Source organism: Danio aesculapii, chromosome 18, assembly GCF_903798145.1.
Source record: "Danio aesculapii chromosome 18, fDanAes4.1, whole genome shotgun sequence".
NCBI lineage: Eukaryota > Metazoa > Chordata > Actinopteri > Cypriniformes > Danionidae > Danio > Danio aesculapii.
In genome coordinates, this window is record NC_079452.1 from 5,196,477 (window position 1) to 5,212,993 (window position 16,517).

Here is a 16,517-nt window from a genome sequence, read left to right on the forward strand (position 1 = left end):
TACTTTGTACCCCGCGATCCAGGTGAATTGGGTAAGCTGATTTGTCCGTAGTGTATGTGTGTGAATGAGTGTGTATGAATGTTTCCCAGTGATCAGTTGCAGCTGGAAGGGCATCCGCTGCGTAAAACATATGCTGAATAAGTTGGTAGATCATTCTGCTGTGGCAACCCCAGATTAATAAAGGAACTATGCCGAAAAGAAAATGAATGAATGAATATTCAGTTTTTATTCATTTTGCTATACAAAAATTATTTGGTTTGGTATGTTTAAATGAGTCAGTACAAAAGATTCTATTCATTTCTTTTATTCTCAATACAAATTTACTCACCATAATTTTATGTCATTCTCATTTACCCACAATATGTACTTCAGGCCTGTAGCAACCTTCCCTCCTGAAAAAAAAATTGCATTTGCTGGTAAGGTTTTGATGCTGGTCTTGCTGGTTTCAATGCTGGTATTGTTGGTTTTAATGCTGGTTTTGCTGGTCTCGATGCTGGTTTTGGTGATCTCAATGCTGGTATTGCTGGAACCAACATTGAGACCAGCATTAAAACCAGCATTAAGACCAGCAAGACCAGCTGAAACCAGCAAAACCTGCCTCGAGACCAGCAAAACCAGCATCGAGACCAGCAAGACCAGCATCAAGACCAGCAAAACCAGCATTGAAACCAGCATCGAGACCAGCAAAACCTGCATCGAGACCAGCAAAACCAGCATCGTGACTAGCAAAACCAGCATTGAAACCAGAAAGACCAGCATTGAGACCAGCAAAACCAGCAAGACCAGCATCGAGACCAGCAAAACCAGCACTGAACCAGCAAGACCAGCATCGAGACCAGCAAAACCACCATTGAAACCAGCAAGACCAGCATCGAGACCAGCAAAACCACCATTGAAACCAGCAAGACCAGCATCGAGACCACCAAAACCAGCAATGAAATCAGCAAGACCAGCATCGAGACCAGCAAAACCCCCATTGAAACCAGCAAGACCAGCATCGAGACCAGCAAAACCAGCAAGACCAGCATTGAAACCAGCAAGACCAGCATACCAGCATCAAAACATATCTTACCAGTATATGCTGTTTTTTTTTCAGCAGGGATGGTGTAAGGCAGTGTTTCTTAAGCACGTTCCTGGAGAACCACCAACACTGCATGTTTTGGATGTCTCCTTTGTCTGTCACACCCATTCCAGGTCTTTCAGTCTCTGTTAATGAGCAGCTGATCTGAATCAGGTGTGTTTGGTTAAGGAGACATAGAAAATGTGCAGAGCTGGTGGTCCTACAGGAACGTGGTTGAGAAACACTGATGCAAGGGGTGGTTAATTTTTCTCAAAATGTGGACCTTTTTGCAGTTATCTGCCTCATTTTCTAAATACTGCATTTTAGCTGGATTAGCTGGCCGGCTGGTCATCATAACCACACTATTTAACGTAGGCTACCAAAATATTTCCTAAAGATTTAGAATAAAGAAATATAAATATAGGGCAGCACGGTGTTGCACTGGGTAGCACAATCGCCTCACAGCAAGCTGGTTTGAGCTCCAGCTGGATCAATAGGGATATTTTGTGTGAAGTTTGCATGTTCTCCCCGTGTTTGCGTGAGTTTCCTCCAGGTGCTCCGGTTTCCCCCACAGTCCAAAGACATGCGCTAGGTAAATTGAATAAACTAAATTAGCTGTAGTGTATGTGTGTGAATGGGTGTGTATGGATGTTTCCCAGTGATGGGTTGCAGCTGGAAGGGCATCCGCTGCTTAAAACGTATGCTGGATAAGTTGGGGTTCATTCCACTGTGGCGACCCCAGATTAATAAAGGGACTAAGCTATCTATATATATATATATATATATATATATATATATATATATATATACTAACTTATTACGTCAAATACCATTAGAAAAAAAAATGAATCTGTTAAAGTGTTAAACTAAAACTGTAGTCTTTTGTCATTTGTTAGGCAACAAATTGGCCAGCACATTCAAATATCCTTGGCTATTTGAAAAAAATTCTAATTTTGGCTATTTGAAAAAAAAAAAATAATGATGATAATAAAAGAGCTTCGTGATTTGTCTGTTAAAAAAAAGTACAGTTGATTGAAAATTAATGGATATCAACACTAACACCACATTAGTATTCAAATTTATTTTAATATGGGCCCTATTTGGTGCTTTGGTCATTTTTTGTTACAAGAATAAGGTTCTAGATTTAGTGTAAAAGTTTCTTGTAAAATGTTTTCTCTATTTAAAAATCCAGTAGTGAAAGATGCCTTCTCTTACATCAGATTGTGTGTTTTCTTGCACAGCTGGATGTTGGACTCAATGAAAAATAATAGTTTGCCTTGAACAAAAACTGATTATCTGAAGTCAAACTAATGTGATGATCAACAGAGGATTCCGCTTAGTCTTAAAGCCTTTTCCAATGGGTTATTTTCACAATTTATGATGGTGAAGCAGTGAAATACATTTACATTACATTACATTTAGTCATTTAGCAGACGCTTTTATCCAAAGCGACTTACAAATGAGGACAAGGAAGCAATTTACACAACTATAAGAGCAGCAGTGAACAAGCGCTATAGACAAGTTTCAGGCGTGTAAAAGTCTAAGAAGCAAAACATTAGTAGAAATTTTTTTTTTTTTTTTTTTTTTTTTTTTAGAGAGAGAGAGAGAGAGGAGAGAGAGAGAGAGAGAGAAAGAGGGCTCAGTTAGTGGTATAGCCAGAGAGGCAATTGCAGATTAGGAGGAAAAGTGGAGACTAAACAGTTGCGTTTTTAGTCGTTTCTTGAAGACAGCAAGTGACTCTGCTGTTCTGATGTAGTTAGGGAGTTCATTCCACCAACTGGGCAGATTGAATGTGAGAGTTCGGGAAAGTGATTTCTTCCCTCTTTGGGATGGAACAACGAGGCGACGTTCATTCACAGAACGCAAGTTTCTGGAGGGCACATATATCTGCAGAAGTGAGAGCAGATACGAAGGAGCACAGCTAGAGGTCACTTTGTAAGCAAACATCAGAGCTTTGAATTTGATGCGGGCAGCAACTGGAAGCCAGTGCAAACGGGTGAGTAGCGGAGTGACATGTGCTCTTTTGGGTTCATCAAAGACCACTCGTGCTGCTGCGTTCTGAAGCAGCTGAAGAGGTTTGATAGAACTAGCTGGTAGCCCGGCTAGCAGAGAGTTGCAATAGTCCAGTTTGGAGAGGACAAGAGCTTGAACAATGAGTTGAGCTGTATGTTCAGATAGGAAGGGTCGGACCTTTCTGATGTTGTAGAGTGCGAATCTGCAAGATCGGGCAGTTCTAGAAATGTGGTCAGAGAAGTTCAGTTGGTCATCAATCGTAACTCCAAGGCTTTTTACCATTTTGGATGCAGTGATGGTTGCTCCATCCATCTGGATTGAAAAGTTATGGTGAAGAGTCGGGTTGGCAGAAACTTCAAGCATTTCTGTTTTCATGAGGTTAAGCTGGAGATGATGATCTTTCATCCAGAGTGAAATGTCTGACAGGCAGGCTGAAATGCGAGCTGGAACCGAGGGATCATCAGGGTGGAAAGAGAGGTATAGCTGGGTGTCATCAGCATAGCATCAAATACAAATGACATGAGCTCATGGGACAAACTCTGGACCTTTGCCATTGAGGTGGGTCTTTCGAACCACACAATAACCACCTAAGGGCCTGTACTTATATCTCCTATTTAATTAACCTTACCCCCAAAACGAGACACTGAAAATAGAAAAAAGGTTTTCTTCAAACCTTACACTTAAAGGTATAGTTCACCAAATAATTAAATTTCATCCTTAGGCCTACTCAGCCTCCACTTGTTCCAAACCTGTTCGATTTTATCGTCTTTATCGTCTACAACCACTTACATACTATTTAGTTCCTACAATGAGAGTGTGAGTTGATGGTGAGGAAATTTTTAGTTTATGGAGCCATATTAAAACATTAGCTTTCGTGTGTTACTATTCCAAACAGCAGAGGGCAGCAGCTCGCGAGATGATGCTCCGCGCATGTCAGGCTGTACTAACAGAACCCAGAGTAGCCTACTTCAACAGATAACACGTAGAGCACGTGTGGCAGGATTAAACTACAACACTTAAATGTGCCTCTACAATTGCAAATGCCTCTAACAAATGTCTTAAGTATGTACAAAGCCTCCAGACTGACTGACAGGCCAGCAATATATATATATGGTGAGAGCTCAGACAGTCACACTCACACACCTGTTGACAGAGCAGCTGGATGATGGGCTTTTGCCTCATCACATTCAGGGCAAAGATGACCATAATTAACTGAAACCAGCATGAGGCTAAACGGTGGACTGAGAATCACGTGACTGTAGTTTAAAAATGATGAAACCCTTACCACAACGTGAGAATCGTAGTCCAAGCAAACACCATGGAGAGAAAAAAAATAAACATGAAAAATAGATGTTGCTTAATTATTAATACTTTTTAATTTCTTAAATAAGATTCTATTAAAAATACAGGTTTAATAGTCATAAAATAAAAGCTACTCAGGTAAATGTAATGAGTCCACTTTCATGACTGTTTCTTAACATAGTAATTGTAATTATTTTAAGATGAGTTAAAATATATATTTTTTTATTAAAACGGGGTGAACTATATATACAGGGCTGCCAACTTTTGGCAGTGAGAATTTATGCACTGCCCCTATCCCCCCACAAATTATAATGTAAAAGAGATGTTAGGGATGTTCCGATACTGTAATACTTTTTTTAGTAATAATTTTGAGGGGTTAAAATCCCTTTATCATGCAGTAGTATCTTTAAAAGGTATGTACTAAACAACAATTATCTAAAAAATACATGTTACGGTATGATTTATGACAAATTGTAATTTCATTCATGTATTTCATTTAGTATAAAAAGAGACTGCAATGCAAATAAGTCCCATTTTTAAGTGACTTAAATGTGTCAGTTCTTTGGATGCACATGTGTAATAAATGTTGATTTTATTTAATTAACATATAAAAAATAGTTAACAGGGTGGTCATTGCAATAACAACTAAGGCACACCCTCACTCAGTTATCAACAACAAAATGATGATTACTGAATTATCAATAAAAAAAACCACATTTAATGGTACAGTAAAAACAGTGAAACTGTTATAGTTTGGAATATATATATATATATATATATATATATATATATATATATATATATATATATATATATATATATATATATATATATATATTATTATTATTTTTTTTTATTTATTTATTTTTTTTTATGAGTAGTATTTTTTATTTTTTCCTCCAAAATAAATGTGTGTTTTTTTTTACTTCAATACAAAATATAACTTCTGAAATGCTTGGGGTGAACTATATAATTAGTGTATTTTATTTTTTACAATTTGTACTATAACTTAATTAAGTATATTACGTTTATAGATTACAATTGTGTAATCACCAAAATTACACACACACACACACACACACACACACACACACACACACACGCACACACACACACACAAATATATATATATATATATATATATATATATATATATATATATATATATATATATATATATATATATATATATATATATATACAGTTGAAGTCAGAGTTATTAGTCCCCCTGAATAATTACCCCCCCTGTTAAATTTTTTCCCCAATTTCTGTTTAACAGAGAGAGGTTTTTTTTTTCAACACATTTGAAAACATAATAGTTTTAATAACTCATCTCTAATAACTGATTTATTTCATCTTTGCCATGATGACAGTAAATAATATTTCACTAGATATTATTCAAGATACTTCTATACATCTTAAAGTGACATTTAAAGGCTCAACTAGGTTAATTATGTTAACTAGGCAGGTTAGGGTAATTAGGCAAGTTATTGTGTAATAATGGTTTGTTCTGTAGACTATTGAAAAAAAAAATTGCTTTAAGGGGCTAATAATTTTTTCCCTAAATGGCTTTTAAAAAAATTAAAGCTGCTTTTGTTCTAGCCGAAATAAAACAAATACAACTTTCTCTCTCTCTCTCTCTCTCTCTCTCTATATATATATATATATATATATATATATATATATATATATATATATATATATACTAAAAGTCACACCAATAAAAAATTCAGCCATTTTAGGTTAAAGGGAAAAAGTTGTTTAAATCTTTAATTGAGTGGTTGGGTTTGTCATATTTTACCCAAATTTAAGATGTTTAAGAAGTAAAAACCTTACAGCTGTTAAAGCTAAACAGTTCTTTTAACACTTACTGTATGTCATTGTAGCACGTTTCCACTGAGTAATTTAGAGACCACCTCCACCACCCCCTTACATCCTTATACCAGAAACAATGCAGGAGAGACTAAAAACCCCAGCTGGTCAAACAGAACTGACCAAATGGCTTGAGCGGTGTTTCTTATGCACATCAACAAACAAAAAGCATTCAACTGATACTTAAAACAAACTGAAGTACCTCACTGTTAAAAGGTTGCCACTGTTCTGTCTCTTTTCAGCTGCTTTAAACTTACAAAAAAACGTGTCAGCGACAGGTTTAAGCTAATTAGTATATTTAGTGAATACATTAAAACAGTATGAAGAGTAATCCAGCTTACTGTAGGTCAGTAACAATCAGATAAACTACATCTCTGCTGTGGGCGGCTGACATTTGGAGATGACAAAACACAAGCACTCAGGCAGACAGCTGAGGTTAATTCAGCATAAACCACTTAAACACAGGTTACAGTGATTTTTAAAGATGATCATTTTAAAATCTCCCTGTGCGTGATTCAACATGTACTATACTGTATTGACCACCACTGCTTTTTTATGTCATGTACTAATTTAAAGTTTTTATTTATTATCTGTGTTCAGCCTACACACACACACACACGTCACATTTTCATGCTTCAGGGGAAGTTCTTATAAACATAATGACATTTATACTGTAAGGACTGTATTTTGTGTGCTATTCCCAACCATTCCCATAAACCCAACCCTCACAGAAAACATTCTGCACTTTTACACTTTTCAAAATGGTTAATTCTGGATTATTTACAAGCCCCTTACCTCATGGGTGGCCAAAAAATCCCCACAAGCCTATAATATAAAATATACCTACAGTATAACTATACTTGTAAACATTTTGTATGAACACCAGGTGCACACACACACACCTGCCTTTATTAGTAAAAAATAAAATGTTAATATTTGTTTATAGTATTTTTTATATGTATGATAAAAATTTTTTCTAATGAAATAAAACATTATCCAAAAAATATTGTCATTTACAGCATTTTTGTCAGACCTGGGCTGTATAGCCAAAGTCTCTTTATATTTGTATTCTATAGTCTTTGGTATATCAGATGGTTTTATTTGGTGTGATTGAAATGCAGTTTATTCCATCATATCTTGATTTTTATAACTAATTAAATTAACACTTATCTTTTAACATTAAAAAATGTATTGTGTTTTGTATTTTCTGAAACCAGAATTATTAGCCCCACTGAATTATTAACCCCCCTGTTTATTTTTTCCGTAATTTCTATTTAACGGAGAGAAGTTTTTTTCCAACACATTTCTAAACAGAATAGTTTTAATAACTCTTTTATAATATCTGAGTTACTTTATCTTTGCAGTAAATAATGACAGTAAACAATATTTTACTAGATATTTTTCAAGACACTTCTATACAGTTTAAAGTAACATTTAAAGGCTTAATAGGTTAATTAGGTTAACTAGTCAGGTTAGGGCAATTAAATGGTGTTAAAAAAATTAAAAGTGCTTTTATTCTAGCAAAAATAAACAAATAAGACTTTCTCCAGAAGAAAAAAATATTATCAGACATACTGTGAAAATTTTCTTGCCCTGTTAAACATCCTTTGGAAAATATTTAAAAAGGGGGGTTTATAAAGGGGTTAAATATTTTAAAAATATTTTTAAAAAGGGGGTTTAATTAATCTGACTTCAACTGTATATATGTGCTATTTTTAGACTTAGAAATCACTTTTATGTAATCTGGGCGTCACGTGGCACAGTAAGTAGCACGATTGCCTCACAGCAAGAAGGTAACCCCGGCTGGGTCAGTTGGCATTTCTGCATCAGTTGGTATGTTCTCCCCATGTTCGTGTGAGTTTTCTCCATGTGCTGACCCACAGTCAAAAGACATGTGCTATAGGTGAATTGAATAAGCTAAATTGGCCGTAGTGTAGGGGAGAGTGGTGCACAAAGTTACACTTTTTGGATTTGGCCAAATAATGAGCAAAGTAATTAAAAATATTTTCTATTTAAAATATATATAGAAAGTTCTCAACATTAAACATATTTTGTTCGTTTAATTGGTGTCCAACAGTGTGTGGCTTTTTTGTAACATAGTGTTACAACTAACCCCGCTGTCGTGTTTTCTTCAAAACTGGCTAGCAGTCACTGTGTGATTTTTACACCTTTCAAAATGGTTCCATCTTTTAGCCTAGAAGACGGTGATCACAACAATATAAAATTTTACTTACATTCACAGATTTTTTTAAAATTAAAAAAATATAGAGTATAATAAAAAAAATACTTTTATGCTGCAAAAAAAAAAAGGTTTATCCTGTGTTTCTCATCCAAATTTTGCCGAACTTTTTCAATAATTGGCAGGAAGGCGTCTGCCGACACTACGGTAAAAACCTAGGAAGCATGCCACGGTTAAACCTGAGCAAATACCTTAAAACTCATTTTTTGTTACATTTTACCCCGCGTTACTTTGTGCCCCGCGCTCCCCTATGTGTGTAAAAAGTGTGTATGGGTGTTTCGTAGTGTTGTGTTGCGGCTGGAAAACATATATTTATAGTTGGCGGTTCATTCTGCTGTGGCGACCCCTGATTAATAAAGGGACTAAGCTGCAAAGAAAATTAATGATTTTTTTCTAGCACCATGAAGAGGGGTTTCCTTTCTGCAACTTGCCTTTGTGTACGTGAAATTTACATAATAGATTTACATAATAGTACTACCACTAACCTGACTACTGTGTGTGTTGTGTATTGCGGTAACTATGGCTACCACTGTTTTCTTGCTTTCTTTTTTTCAACAGGGTTGCCGTCATGTCTGAATCGACTGTTCTGTCTCTCGTCGCTCGATTAGTCCCGCCTGACGCAGTGTCATAAGCAGCAAACATTCCTCGCGCAGCTGAGAGTGAGTGAGTGCAGAGGGACATGATATCGACTGTCAGAGCTGCTCTTCCCCGCACACAACATGGGCTCCACCGCCCATACCACCAAAACCACAGCTCAAGCATCAACGCAATGCCCCGGACTCGGTTCTGTGTGGTGGATAGCGCGTATTGTTAAGCTATTTGAGGTGTAAAGACGTGGATGATGGTGCTGTGTACTCAGGACAAGATGGCAGCAGTATGAGAAACACACATCAACATGCTGTGAGTTCAGTTGAAGTGTGTAAAATGATCGGAGAAGACCTGGATTATATCTACTGTTACTCCGTGTGAAAGGTGAGACTTTTGGATTTCGAGCGATTGTGATTTGTTGATGATCGTGGAGGCTTTCTGCTTGTTTATGGAAGATGAAAACAATAAACGGATGACCACATCGGTTGTGTGTCAAATTCTAGTGAGTTGCCTACAAAGGAAGCATGTTAGGGTGTTGGGAATGTTCGATGCAAACCTTGATTGTGAGCAAACTTTTAATTTTGCACGAATTCCATATGTATGCCTTGTCAAGGTAAACATATCACCAGGGTTGAGATATTCATTTGAGGCAGGAGTGTAGCTCTTTTATGTAACCATTGAAATAGAAGTTCGTAGCCTATGTGTATAATTTCTTGCTTTAATTATTAATGGAACATTGCATCATTTGGCCATACGTCACTAAATGAGGACAAGGTTGCTAGTTGAATGATAACAATAGGTTTGTGCATCAAATCTTTAAGTTTAAAAGGAAATTTTCTTCTAGAGGAAAGTTTTACTGGAGGTCCTTGATTGAGGATGTAAACTGGAATAGAAAAATATAGAAATGTTGCATTTTTAACAAGGCAAAAGCAATACATTTTAAAAATCTACCTAAAATTTATCCGGTAAATTCTAGTATTTCTAAATTTTAGGACATTGACAGCTCCGGTTCTTTCTGCAAACAAGCAGATGAGACCTCAGTACATGAGAAATTCCAGCATTATGGAGGTGACGTTTGAAGTAAAATCTCAAAACATAAATTGGCAGAGAGAGTGTATGTTATTTTTAAACATCTGTTTATATTTTCCAAAACAACTAATCATAGTTATGGTATCACAAAAATATAAATCTGAAAAATATTTTATATTTTAAATGAGGAAAATAAACAAGCATTATGGATGTGACGAAAAAACTCAGCAAGTTTGCAGCATACAACATACTTCTGTGAATTACTCTTTGCACAACCCAAAAAACCAACGCTAATCAAAAGGATAAGAGTTGCTCTCTATAAAACAAACATGCTTGAATTCATCTTACATTTTTGCATTTATAAGGAAAAAGCCTTTTTTATGGATGTGACACCTCTCAGTTTTGCATGTGACATGTGAAATTGGCAATTGTGTGACGTTTGTTAATGAAAAATAATAGTTTTAAAAACATGAATAGAGACATTTTGGAGTATTTTTAAAGCACTGTAAAATACAAGCCTACACAAAAAATATAGAAACAGTTTCACTATTTTGGTGGAAACATAGTATTTTTTTTAATGGCAAGGTTGACATTCTCATGGAATTGCTCACATATGTTTTTTTCATTGACCAATTTCCAATCAGTTTTGGTCACTCCTAGGTTCTCATATATTTGATTCTGCCAATGCTGTGAATTAGGGCTGTGCGATTTGGGAAAAATGTATAATTGCAGTTTTTTTTGACAGGTGTTGCGATTGTGATTTGATTTTCGATTTAATTTTGTAGTCAAGATTCAGCTCAATCTGTATCGTAGCTTCTTACTTCTATAATGCAGGAAGTGTTAGTTAAAAAAAGAAACTGAAAATATATTAACTTACTCCAACATTTATTCATATTTGTTTTTAAATATTCAGAAATTAAACAAATTTTAATTTAAAAGAGCAAAAAATAAGCGCACACAAAATTACCTTTCTGTAAACAAGTTCATCTCAAATTAGGCAAATAATGTAGCTTATTATACAAACAAAAATAATAATTGTTATAATAGCTCTATTAAATGTTTATCGTTATGATGCTTGAAAACCCTTTTTTGGTTCTTTGGTCCATATTTGTACATGTACATATATAGATGGATGTATCATAAGTTGACTGACATTCACAAATTGTTTATATTGTACATTATATAAATGTGTCAAACATTACAAACTATTAATGAAACATTGCTTTCATATAATAAATAATAAGTGGCTCAAAAAACTTTTTTTCAAAATTGTCCTAAGAAAAAGAAGTTTGTTGTTCAATGTTTTGTTTTCACATGACGTCATTGATGATGTGCAGAATTCCTATGGAGGGCAAGAAGTGATTCTTCTACATAGGAATTGCTATCCGAACATCAAAATGATTCTGTTTTATGTTGTTTATAATTGTTTAAATTGGCCGAACAGCTTTTAAAGAGGCGTCATGTAGTCAGCATTTATTCAATACATCCATGTGTACAAACTTTTTTTGAATGTGATAATAATCGTTTGACAGCACCTATAAAGATTATATACAGGCCTAGCTAAGTGTATAAAATGTTTATGTTTCATATAAAAATCAGATACAAACACCACCACGCTTTTACAAAATCCAGAAGAATAAAAATAACGTACCCTGCCATGTAATCCAAGCGGCAACCTCCCGCTCTCCCTCGAGAAGCCAATACGGAAGTAACTGAAACTGCAATTCATCAAAATTCCGCTAGTCCTGGCTCCATAATAGAGCAATTGAGCCCACTGTTAGAATGGCCAACTTTACAGCAGAAAAAAAGGTGTTTACAGCCTGGTACAAAGAACGATTTTGGTTCATATAGCTATTATTACCCTCCATGACAACTGTGAGGGGGGTGAATTTTTTTATAACTCATCCATTTCCTTTATATTAGGTTATATTAAGTTTGCATAATTAAGGGCGTGGCCACTTGAGTGACAGCTAGGTCTCGCTGGTCGCCGTCACTTCACCTCAGCTGAATCTGGCAGAGTAGCCACTGATCTCGGCATATTCATCGTATTTTTCTTTAGTTTTATGTGGCTTTACACAGTCAGCTGCCTTTTGGACTTATTTCTTACAATTATCAGATGATATGGGATGCTGTGTGCATTTAATTGTGCTCACAAACCATTCACGTGGCCTTCGTTTTCCATGTGAGTAAAGTTATATACTTATACACCATCTCTATAAATGTATTTGTTTTATTTAAGATCATTTATCATTAATATTTTTCTTTAGACCCGTAAAGCACTCCAGAATGTGACAGATTGATTAGCTGCAGGCTCTAGAACAGTTATCTGAAGCGTTATCATGCAGAGTTATGCTGGAGTTCATCAATAGTCTTGCATTTACTAACACACACTATATCTGAAGTGTTTGGAAGTAATTCGCGTTTTCCTCCTGTAGAAAAATGTCATAAGAACAATGTTTAGTGGCTCAATGTATTACTACAGTGTTTTTAAAAGTCTAAACACTTTATTGATATAGTGTACAACCAAGCACATGTGGTCAGAACACAAACAAGTCGCAGGTATTAAAGTATCAAGCGTTTCTCCCAAAGTAAAGTCTGTCTGTCAGGTCGAAGCAAAGTGCCAGCAGGTGTCTGTAGCTCCGCTCACTCTCCGCCTCTTTGCCCTTGTTTGGTATCCCGCCGTGGGTGCGATGACGCGCGAACAAAATGGCGACGGTTGGCCGCGCCTACTAGTAGCTTCTTTTGCGCTCTTCAGAAACCTATGGGTGACGTCACGGGTACTACGTCCATATATTTTACAGTCTATGATGTAATCGCTGTAATGAAATCTCCATCTTGTTTTGCAATAATCCAAGTCTTTACTGGTGTTTTGGTGGAATAAACAACAGTAACGTTAACGTCTATACGCTCAGCAGAGGTAAATGTTTGTTGATGGTAAGTTCATTGACCGAACACAAAAGAAATGCAACCCTTACGACAAAACAAGACAATTATCATTGTGGAGCACTTTTCCATCTTACAAAAATAAACAAATAAATAATGTAGACTATGCGTCCACACTTTTGTACACTTTCATCTGTTATTTCGTGATGTTTGGAAGATATCTGCATGGGAAAAAACAATAGTAATTTACAATAAACCACATAGTAAAGTGTATAATGTGTACAACTCTGTTAATGATTGTGCAAACTGATAAACTGTAATAAATACTGTAACGTTGTGTATTGTGTAAACTGTGGTGTATTGTGATGGTTATAATTATAGAAACTGAATCTTATTGAATAATTTGTTTATGACTACAGTATTGTCGTACCACAGTAACAATATAATTATATAAGTAATTATCTATATGCTTCCAAACACTGGAGTATTTACTATAGTATTTTTTCATGTAACATAATTGCTTATACAGTATATGCCGCCTCGATGACAGGCAAATATATTTTAGTTCATTAGAAAACTCTTCATGATATAAGGATCATGCCCAACATATGTGGTTATATAAATGTGGACTTTCCTCTGTCTCCCATTCAGTTTTTTTCTTCCTGCCCTCTATCTGAATTTTGCGCGTCACCAGAACCAGATTGAAGACAACTTATAGTTTTAGGACAAGCTACTGATAACTCTGACTATTCAGGCGAGAGTCCCGTGGAAAAAGTCATTGACAGGTGGTAATTTGTGTGTAACTTATTTATTTATGGCTTGGTTATGGGTAAAAGAAAGACCCTGCAGTCAGGTAGTTAAAATGGTTGAAATTTTCAATTGTATCTTTTTAAAATTGTATTGAACTATGCTTGTGGACGGTTTATTATATTTAATTCAGATGCACGTTTCTATAGAATCATCTCAACCTAAATCTAAAATGATTAATCCTTTCCAAGTAGAGATATTAAAGTCATCTGCTGAAATGGTAATCATATTGCAGTATATATATCACAGAAATGTTAGATTTTTCCATAGTCGTGCAGCCCTACTTCAAATGTTGACTACTATATAACGAAAGGTACAGTATAGATATTAAACTATTATTATCTATTATTATATTATTTGTATTAATAAATTATCTATTATTTCAGTTAAGAAATCTTTAGTGTTAGCTAACTTACAGATGGAACAGTTGTTAATTAGATCGATCCAAACATTCAAATACATACTAAATCTGCACAATCAAATACAGAAACAAGCACGTAAAGGGAGGGGTTTATTTCAGCTATATCTTTCTATCTTGATGAGATAGAAAAAGAAAAAGCAAATACAATACATGAAACTAAGTAAGGAGAGAAGATAATTGAGTTTGGAGAGAAAGCTAGTCAACAACAGAGAGTGCATTAGGAGACTTTTTAAAAGTGCTAATTGAGGTTGTTTTGAGGCAGCATGCGTCTGCAGTGGAATAGGTCAAGTGTTAAATAAAAATAGACTCATTTACTATGCATGAGAAAAACTCATGTGGGGTGTTAACATTACCCGTTGTGCTTTGCCAGTACTTTAAGGATCTGATTAAACAGAGTTGCTTATCTTCTTGATGAAAACACATTTTATCTTTATGGTAAAAAGTGAAGAGAGAGTTCTTGTTTTAGATTTGAATGTATGCAACAATGGTGTTTTGGGGCCTGGAAATACAAACTCTGTGGCAAGTGAAAGTTTAAGAACTTAATTGTTGCCACAAAATACACAAAATGTGATTTGGTGGTTTAAGATTTGTTGATACTCTGTAATAGCGGAATGAATTAGCCTCAATGTAAAAATTCAGAAACCATTTTAGAACTTAATGATTTATTTATTTTTTTACAAAAAAAGTTAAGCTAATGCTACATTGTAAAATCCAAAAAGATAAGGTAATTCAAACCATTTGAGGAAACCGATTTCAACAAACCATTTTAGTTCAAAAACTAATCCTAATAAACTTGCTCCATTTGAGTAAACAAAACAATCTGAGCGCAGTAAAACCCAATAAATGATGAGAACTCGAACTAACTTGAACTTTGTGTTCAAAAACTAATTTATACGAGTACTGTGAACTTACTCCATTTAAGTTGACGTAATGAGGTATTTAATTAACTCATTACTTTTAACACTGAGATCAAAACTATTTTTATAGTAGAATTAACTTTCAGTAAATTTTGAGTTAATGACACACATTTCATTTGATAAAGTTGACTGTTAAGTTTTACAGTCTAGTGCTGTGTTTCCCAAAACCTTTGTTAGCCAGTTAAAATAGCAAGCTGTTGTTTGAAGCATTTCAGCTATCCAGTGTTTCCCAAATCCATCATTCCAAAAACATTCGCAAAGAGCATCCAGGGTTTCTGCAGTTTTCACCAAGTTAAATTGAAAACTTTTTAGGACATTAAGACTGTTTTGAACAAAACTTTAGACTTACACAAGGCGAAATGCGACGGATGGAATGATTTACCTGACTCACGATTTGATACGATACACGATTGTTTTAACAAAATTATTTGAGACTATTTTAAGGTGAACGAGAGCCTTTTCACTTTCTCAAATGCTGCACTTTTCAAAAAATCTTTTCTGCCATAATTAAATTGGAATAAAAAAAAAAATCAAAAAAGAAAAATGAATATTGCAAACTAATAAGACTCTTTAAAGGGCACCTATGGTGAAAAATCTACTTTTAAAGCTGTTTGGACAGACATGTGTGTAGATGTAGTGTATAGACAGTCATATTGGGGTGATATAAACTCACCCAGTCCTTTTTTTCAAATTTAACAACATAAAAACGGTCGACCAATTGGAGCAGTTTTCAGGTCTACAGCAACTTTACCTAGGAGTGCGGTCCCCCCGGCCACCGAATTGATTGACAGCTGTGCGTATTAGCTTAGCTTTACTTCATCAGCACAGCCGCATGTCAGAACAATTATAAAAGATGCTTTAATCCCGGTTTGTGGACGTTAAATCAGGTTTATTTTGTACATTAACATAACAGATATTCATACAGCAGTTAGGATTATCCTGTATCCTGTCACATATGCGTGCAAACAGAGCGCGAAGCTAAACTCTCTCTCTCTCTCTCTCTCTCTCTCTCTCTCTCTCTCTCTCTCTCTCTCTCTCTCTCTCTCTCTCTCTCTCTCTCTCTCTCTCTCTCTCTCTCTCTCTCTCTCTCTGTGTGTGTGGGTGTCTGCGCTATTGGTGGGTGTCTGCGCTATGTGTGTGTGTCCTCGTTGTGTGTGCGCGTGAAATTTGTAACGATTTTGTGTGTGACTCATGGTTGCAAAAAAAAAAAATGTTTCGAATACTGATTGGTAAAGTTCTTACTGTAGTATTTCTCACAAACGCGACAGGAGATCTGCTTCCTGAGGCAGCTGAGGGCGGCGACTGAGGCATGTTGCTGACAGGCACGTGGGAACGGTGGGTGGGTACAAAAAAACAGCAACCAAGTTTTACCGGTTATAATACAGA

At 35.4% G+C, this 16,517-nt stretch overlaps 1 protein-coding gene across 1 annotated transcript in view; it reads left to right on the forward strand.

Moving 5' to 3' along the window:
* Positions 1-9,141: 9,141 nt before the first annotated feature.
* The window catches only part of hipk3b (homeodomain interacting protein kinase 3b), an 82,942-nt gene continuing 75,566 nt past the window's right edge, over positions 9,142-16,517 (forward strand). Inside the window, exon 1 of the mRNA XM_056478897.1 lies at positions 9,142-9,458. The gene's annotated coding sequence lies outside the window, so the exon portion shown is untranslated. The remainder of the gene's footprint in view (positions 9,459-16,517) is intronic.